Source organism: Branchiostoma floridae, chromosome 16 (genome assembly GCF_000003815.2).
Source record: "Branchiostoma floridae strain S238N-H82 chromosome 16, Bfl_VNyyK, whole genome shotgun sequence".
Taxonomy (NCBI): Eukaryota; Metazoa; Chordata; class Leptocardii; order Amphioxiformes; family Branchiostomatidae; genus Branchiostoma; species Branchiostoma floridae.
In genome coordinates this window covers 19051757-19060434 of record NC_049994.1, presented here as the reverse complement: position 1 = coordinate 19060434, position 8678 = coordinate 19051757, and the positions used below count along the sequence as shown (strand labels likewise).

General features: G+C 42.8%; 1 long non-coding RNA gene across 1 annotated transcript; it reads right to left on the bottom strand.

Annotated features, from left to right (window-relative positions):
• Positions 1–7739: 7739 nt before the first annotated feature.
• Positions 7740–8678, bottom strand: LOC118403363. The gene is made up of 2 exons (XR_004829642.1): positions 8592–8678; positions 7740–8064 (listed from the first exon to the last, which is right to left on the bottom strand). It is a non-coding gene; the product is annotated as an uncharacterized LOC118403363 (long non-coding RNA).

The window sequence follows — 8678 nt, the reverse complement described above, 5'->3', positions numbered from 1 at the left end:
GGCTGAATCTATCATAAAATCAAAGTCACCAGGAAGAGTGAACATATGGCTTAACAAACTATGATAGAGTGTTCTTTTTTTACACATTTTTTCTTTGACCTTGGAATTTAGTTTGGCATCCTATGGCTGTGACATAAGTATCCATTATCCTTTTTGTTTTTTTCAGTTTTTCTCATTGGACCGGTCCAGAAAAACTGAACCTGAAAAAATTAGGGGGAACGGATGTTGGACCGATTAGAAAATTAACAGATTATTTCATCAGGCATTCATACGTTTTGGCGCTTGCAGGTGGCAGAAAATAACAAGAGTGAAGTAGAGTAGAGTTTATAGTAATTTCTAAGTTTTATAGCCAATCGTACAGGTGCAGTTAGCGTTGTATGATTCTTAAGCGCCAGTGTAAGTCTAATACTCCACCGAACAGATTTCTTTGTAGTAAAATGGACCATTGGTAAGAGTCATACCGCATCAGGTCCAGGTTCAGGTCCGGACCTGGACCTAATCCTTTGGACCTGAACCGGACCTGGACCGGAAGTTTCAGTACCGGTACCCACCCCTAATCTACACCATATACAACATGGGAGCTGCTAAGTCTAAGTCTAAGCATATGTTTGCCCATTGTACAGCTACTTTGTACAATTTACAGGATGGTTGAAATTTTTTGGGGGAAACCGTCGAAAATTTATGCGTGTGGATGTCATCCATGTAATCAAACAAACGTGTCACAATCGAAACGGTGGCCTGGCAGGGCTATTTGCAGCAGGGCTCTAGCCAGCATCCATTTTCCCGTCAATTGACGGAAATTTGCTGCGTGTGACGGAAACATTTTAAAACCAATCCGTCAACTTTGACGGACAAAAATCTGATAAAAGGTCCTTGGTGGAAGCTACAAGCTGCTTGGAGACCCGTTTTTCAAGGTCTCAGTTCAGTCTCAATAACTCCTGAAATAGTGTTTTCGCGACAATGGGATTTGGCTGACGGAAAAAAATGTCGAGCTGGCTAGAGCCCTGATTTGCAGACACAAAAAGAATGAACATATAAGTAAATATATTCAAAAACAATGCACATGCCTATTCTCCTTACGTCTTGTGTAGTTTGATGTCTTTTGTATCATATTTTTTCATTCCCAAAAGCTTGAAGTGCCCAGCTGGGCCCCGGTTTGGAAATGTGACGTAGCCTAATGCTTAGGTCACAATTCCAAACCGGGGCCCAGCCAGGCAGCTTTCAATTTTGGGAGGGAAAAGAATGAATTATAAGACATCAAAATACACAAACTGTCAACACTTAGATTCATGGGCAGAATAAGTGTATATTTTGTCAATACATTTTAATTTTTCGCTCCTTTAAAAAAATTCCGGCCGGGCCCGAGTGGAAATGAATGAATGAATGAATGACCCAAGCCTTATTAGTATAAGTCCAGGTACTTGCAAGACCGGTGCAATGGCCTAGTGGGTAGAGTGTTCGCCTTGTATTCGGTAGGTCGTGAGTTCGATCCCCGGCCGAGTCATACCAAAGACTCTAAAAATGGTACATGCTGCTTTCTGTGCTTAGCACTCAGCATTCAGGAAAGAGTATGGAAGTTGAACACAAACCACTACCAGTGGACTAGCCCCCTGCTGTAGTAATTGCGTTGTGTGGCCCAAGGACTACTGAAATGGAGATGGGCGCCGCCCTATGCGCCATCAGGCGCGGGAAGGACTTTAACTTTTTTTTTAACTTACCAGGATTGCCCCCGTCGAAGTCGGTACTGGTTGAGGTCCTGTTGCTGGAGGTTGCGGTACTGTCTGTCCGCTTGGAGCTGCACGAATCCGAGTCATCCTGGCACATGTAGGCAACAGCGTACGGCGTGATGACGTCATCGTCTTCTCTGTACCTCACGGCGTACGGCTGGATGGAGGGGTCGGCATCGGGCACGGGTGGACGGGGGACGCCACGGGCTTCTTCCCGGTTCCCATGGGAACCTGGATTTATGCTTGGGGCATAGAAAAGCATTCATTTAGCTAATGAGGTATCATTTTAAAAGCAAATATACATGTCATGCTATCTACTGATGAAGGACATTGATGCCAATCATTACAAAGAAAAATACAGCGGACAAAAAATCAGGGGAAATTTACGCACTTTTTCTCCTCGACTCATTCATGACATTGACACTCATATATATATCCCTGATACCAACCCGTGCATGTATTATCAAATGGCAAACAGCACTAAATATGCCTTCCAATGATTATCATAAAACAATGAAATTGACAAGTACTTACGAAGATAAGGTTGACTGAAATCAAGTTTCCGAACTGTGTATAAAGGGCTCTGTTTCACCTACAGTTATTCAGGATCCATTAGCATCTGCTGCTACTCGCTACGCAATAGTTATATCAATAGTTAAAATGTTAAAGGAATAAAGAATACCTATCATCCTCCTGCTCCCCAGCATTCTCCCGATACCCAGCATCCTCCTGGTACCCAGGTGAGTTCGACACAAAGCCTGGGTTGTCCTGACCCACGAAGCTGGGGTTATCCTGACCCACGAAGCTGGGGTTGTCCTGACCCACGAAGCTGGGGTTGTCCTGACCCACGAAGCCTGGGTTGTTCTGATCCGCGAAGCCTGGGTTGTCCTGACCCACGAAGCTGGGGTTGTCCTGACCCACGAAGCCTGCGTTGTCCTGACCCACAGCTTCTGGTTCCTGGGTGACATCTGGCTCACACCTCGGCTCCGTGTGGGGGTACATGGGGTTCGGGTTCCGAGCGTTTTGCAGCTCCGGGTTTCGGGTGTCCTGGTTGTAGGTGGGGTTTGGGTCGCGGGCGTGTCCAGAGTTTGGGTCCCGGGTGTGTCCAGAGTTCGGGTCCCGGGCGTGTCCAGAGTTCGGGTTCTGGGTGTGTCCAGAGTCTGGGTCCCTGGCGTGTCCAGAGTTTGGGTTCTGGGTGTGTCCAGAGTTCGGGTCCCGGGCGTGTCCAGTGTTTGGGTCCCGGGCGTGTCCAGTGTTTGGGTCCCGGGAGTGTCCAGAGTTCGGGTCCTGGGCGTGTCCAGAGTTCGGGTCCCGGGCGTGTCCAGTGTTTGGGTCCCGGGCGTGTCCAGTGTTTGGGTCCCGGGAGTGTCCAGAGTTCGGGTTACGGGCGTGTCCAGTGTTTGGGTCCCGGGCGTGTCCAGTGTTTGGGTCCCGGGAGTGTCCAGAGTTTGGGTCCTGGGCGTGTCCAGAGTTCGGGTCCCGGGCATGTCCAGAGCTCGTGGGATTTGGAGGAAGGGTTTCCGATGCAGTACCCAGACCTGGTGTGATGGTGACATCATCCACAGAGGCTGGAGTGTTGGCAGTGTTTGGGGAGGTCCCGCAGGCTGTTGCTAAGCAGGTGGAGATATCACTGCGTCCTCTTGCCAGTCCCTTTGTTTTCCGAAGAGGGCTTCTTCTTCGCATCTCTTTTGCCCGATTCTTGATGAGCGTCATGTCATCATTTCCAATGAAAGCAGCGGCAAACACCTCGATGTGGACATTACCAGGTGTTTCTCCACGGTCAGCATCACTTTTCTCAGACATGCCATCATCATCATCATTATCATCAACATCCTTCTCCTCCTCCTCTGTATCTTCCAGCTCATCATCCCCCCTGTACCCATCACTGTCCCTTTCCCGGGCAGTTTTCCTGCCGAGGCTCCGGGGCTGCGAAACTGCTGGACTCACGCTGTCTCGTGAGAACTCTTTCACAGTCACCCCTGGCACCACGGACGAGGCAATGTCTTCTGCCATATTAGGACTGGGCATTCTTTTTAACCTTTTCTCTGCTGCCTACCACCTTAACCAACAGAAAATTGGTACACATACGGCTACTTTAGTGTGCCAAGGGTTAAAAGTATTTTTTACAGCTGCCACACAAAAAGAGAAAGAACTCACCAAACGTGTCTGCAAGCTCAAAAGCACATTTCCAGCAAGAACATGGCCGCAGTCCTCACAATTTCTGCATGCCAATTTTTAGAGACAAGTCAATTTTTGCAGGTCACAATGCCCTGAGCAATGGAACAGTTGAGATTTTCTGTCAAAAAAAACCTCCGACGTCTCTTAATTATGATTTTGAAATTCAATGACTCTCTGGCGATACCAAACTAATTCACCAGATGGTCATTGACAGCATGCCGCCGGGCATAAACAGGTGGGTCTGATGTGTCCACAACCGATTTTACCGATAACCAGACAAGTTCCCACTATTCCCATTTAGTCCTGCCCACTCCTTATGTATGGTTATATCAAATCCCACACACGAGGCTCCGCACATGTGCGAATCAAGCCTCTCATTTGGCAGTTAGGATCAGACCATTGCGGTTGGAGGGGTGATTTCAACATCAAGTTCCAAAGAGGTTTCCAACTGTATCTGGAAGTTTTAGTCCATGTAGTTTACATACACTCGGGTTCTGTTTGCTTTTTTTGTTTTTGAATTCTTCCGGCATCTATGGACATTAATTTCAAGTAGCTATACATTCTGTAGTCTCCACCCTCCCCCAAGCAAATAAGTCAAAATGGCCAAGTCTACCATACATCATTATGTGCTAGCAAAAGTTCGTACTCGAGTAAATTAAAGTCAAGACAATGAATACATTAACTGTGAAAGTCACGTGCAGGAGAACGTCAATTACTGATGCACTTCCATGTAATTACACTTTGAACAAGAACAATTAGTTTTCAGTGTGTTTTCAATTTGTTGTGGGTGGAATAATGAATGAATGATAAAGACCTTTCTAGCGATCCCAAAGAAGCAGGGATAAACAAGTCCACTAGCCCTATTGTCCAGGGCAAGTGAAAGTGCTGTTCGGGCAAGTGCATGTCCTACCCCACTTGTCCGATCGGGCAAGTAAGATTTTTCCATTGATTTTAGTGCAATTTTGATATACTTGTTACTTTTTACAGTCATGACATCAAGCAACTGTCTACAGAGAATTCCATTGCTGGAAGTGAAAATGCATATACTAGTGACAGTGACATTTGAATTTTGGGCAAGTGAAAAATTGGTTCGGGCAAGTACATTTTTTATGTGCTTGCCCGATAGGACAAGTGGATTTTAGAAAACTTGTTCAACCCTGAAGAAGAGTGACAGATGTCACTCAATACCTCCGGAAGTAACTCTACGTTATCCTGTTGAAGAGATTGTATTTGAATAAAGACCTCAACTGTGAACGTTTTAGAACCACAGTTTTTGTGCTGAAGGTCTACTGTAAATGTATTTAAGTTTGCGGGGATTTAATTTCGCGGTAGCGGGAAAATGGACTTTTCGCGGTGGTTTTAATTTCGCGGTAGCACCATGCACTGTAGTCTCTTACTATTATGGAAAAATGTTTGCGGTGGTTTTAAATTCGGGGTGAAGCGGCCGCCGCGAAAAACGCGAACATTAATCCACCACAAACATTTCTGCATTTACAGTATTACTTACAGAAGCCTTGGCAGCTTACTCCACTAACGCCACCTTGTGGACAGACTGTGTAGTGCAGGCTAGCTGTTGTGCAAACTGGACCATTTTAAATCCACTAACCTCTCCACTAATCACTTATGACTATAGCAAGGACACTTCACAAATCCTAGCCACTTTCGTCAGATTACTTGGTTTATTCATTTTGCAAACATGGCACCATGAGATGCTCTTATTGATAATACACCAGGTCCTGCTGTACAAGTGATGTCTTGCAGTTTTTGGAATTCCTATTTTTGCGATTACTGTACAAATTTGCTGAACAATAGTACATGTGATCCCACATATCATGTGGTTACAACCTGGCATAATATTTGCTCCTTAAAATTACAACATTTTTCTCCATTTGATACATGTACATTCATATGTAACGCTAGTTCACCTTTAGCTGCAGGGTAATCTATATTCGTTGTGTTCACAGGGCTCGAAATACTTTTTTCTGCATACCTGCACTGGTGCAGGTAACATTGAAAACTACCTGCACCAGACAAATTTTACCTGCACAACTCTGAATTTAGGAAGCATGGATCATACTAAAATTGTTCAGGTAACATTTTTTAATACTTTATTGGTGGTAACAGTCCCTATACACCTACATCATAGGACATTTATGTATAAAACCCAGTACATGGACCAGTGCAGGTTAGGTGCAGGTAGAAACCAGAAATACCTGCACAGCTCCAATTTTACCTGCAGTTACCTGCATATGCAGGTGGTATTTCGAGCCCTGGTTCACCAACACTGTATTAAGGGATATCACCTGGTCGGACAGTGGTTTCAAGTTGTGATACATTCAAAATGTTGTAGTTTGACCCTATCATCCGTCGACTTCATATCCCTAAATGGTCATTTTTGAAAGCAACGGATATAGGTTACCTCGCGGATAAAGGTAAACTAGCGTTACCTACTCTCAGATATGTATCTAATATAATGTTTCATCTTGGCTTTTACATACTTTTAAAAAAAAAATTTCAGACCATACAAAAATTATAGATATTAAAGGTGTTTTCTAGCAGGAGTGCCTCTAACTTTAAAGCGACTGTGTCAAACGAGATTAGACACCCAGGTTGCCTTTATCCGTTGGGTAACCTATATCTGTTATTCATGAAAAGAGGGGGTTTAGGGATCAACTGATGGAGGTTTCAAATTTTAATATTTTCAGTCTATAAAAAGTATTACAGTTTGAAATCAGCATATGTTGGTTCTTAGTTACCTCCATGAAATGTCATGGAGGTTATATTTTACCGAGCGTTTGTCTGTCTGTCTGTCTGTCTGTGTGTGTGTAAACAAGATAACTCAAGAACGGCTGGATGAATTGGTTTCATACTTGGTGTGTTGGTAGGGTGTGATGAAAGCTGGAAATGATTAGATTTTGGGCCACCTAGCGGCTCCCCTTGGTACTGCAGCGCAACTTCCGGTTTTGCAATCTCGGTGTTCTGAACATGCTATGGTCACGATTTTTAAGTATTAGATAGCTCTTGTATTCAGGAAAAAATTACATAAGTTTGGGCTCCCTAGCGTCTAGTTTTGGGATAGCAGGGGCATTTTTGTCAAAAACTTCTGAAGACGATAACTTAAGAAGGGAACAATGGATTTGCATGATTTTTGGTATGTAGGTACCTTAGACAATGTTGTACAAGATAAAATACTAATTATGCAAAATAGGAATACATTTGCATAATTAATGAGAACATTCTATCATAGCAGTTTTTTCAATGTATCTCTTGTCCCGGACGTGATATGGTCGAGACATTTGGGTGGTAGATAGCTCTTAGCGTCATGACAAAGTGGGGCTAGTTTCATTCTCCTAACTTTTAATTGTGGAACTGCAGGGGTTTTTTGTCAAGACACTCCAAAGAGGATAACTGCAGAAAGGAACGACGGATTGCCTGCATTTTAGGTATGCAGGTAGCTTGGGCAAAGATGTTCATAATGATATGCATCTTATGCAAATGAGGGCTTAATTTGCATAATTAATGAGAAAATTGTATAATTCCATTGTTTGCAATAACTGGACTTCAATAAATGTAACACTTGTTAATTATGATAGGTGGAATATAAGCAGATACCAAATATGGTAATGAGGAACTTATTTGCATAATTTATGTAAAAATTGCAAAACCGCTTTATGATTAATAATTGGAATTTTATAATTGTGACATGTGTACGTTAGTCAATGATGAACAACACCATGCATACATTATGTTAATGTGTTAATCAATTGCATGAAATTTACGAAAGCTCTAAATTTTCATGGAGGTATGAGGTCGCCGAACTCTAGTTTTAAATTATTTTCAAAAATATTCTTGACCGGAAAAAAAACGTACTAAAAACAAAGCATGAGGACCAGGTTTAGTGCACTTGGTTTTATGGAGTCATGTTCAAGTTGGCCTCCTGATCTCTGCTTTTATACAACCTACTTGCTGTATTTTCACCTTAAAATGTCCTTATTTTTAAACACACAAATTACAGTCAACTCAAATTTCAGTGCCCCTGTTCTAAAAGTAACAGTTTGATAATATATCTATAGTATATTACATACAATGACAGTCAAATTTTGTATAATTGTCCTGTAAAACATATCCCTATGGCTTCTGCTCTGTAGGTTTCTGAGATCTGAAAAAAAGAATGATGCAGAAATGAAGACGCCTTTCTTCCAAAACTTTTCACTTTTACTCCTCTACATCTTGAAGAGGCTGAAACCATCCTGAATGGGAAACTTTCCGTCTTCCAAAAGTTTTCACATTCATTCATTAGACTCATTTCATTTCAATTGGAAATGTTCCTAACCATCTTAAAAGTGAAACTTTCGCTTTAATTCCTTACACTACATCTAGAAGAGTTCCAAACCATCTTAAAAGTGAAACTTTCACTTTTATTCCATAGACTACACCCAGAAGAGTTTGAAACCATCCTGAAAGTGAAACTTTCGCTTTCATTCCTTAGACTACAATTATAGAAGAGTTTGAAACCATCCTGAAGGTGAAACTTTCACTTTCTTCCAAAACTTTCACTTTCACACCTCTACATCTGCAAGGGTGTGAAACGATCCTCAAAGTGAAACTTTCCTCCAAAACTTTCATTTTCGTTACTTAGACTACATCTAGAAGCCTTTGAAAGCATCCTGAAAGTAAAAGTTTCACCTTCTTCCAAAACTTTCACTTTCGCACCTCTACATCTGGAAGAGTTCGAAGCCGTCATCTCGAGCCTCCTCCTCTTCAAAGTGAGCG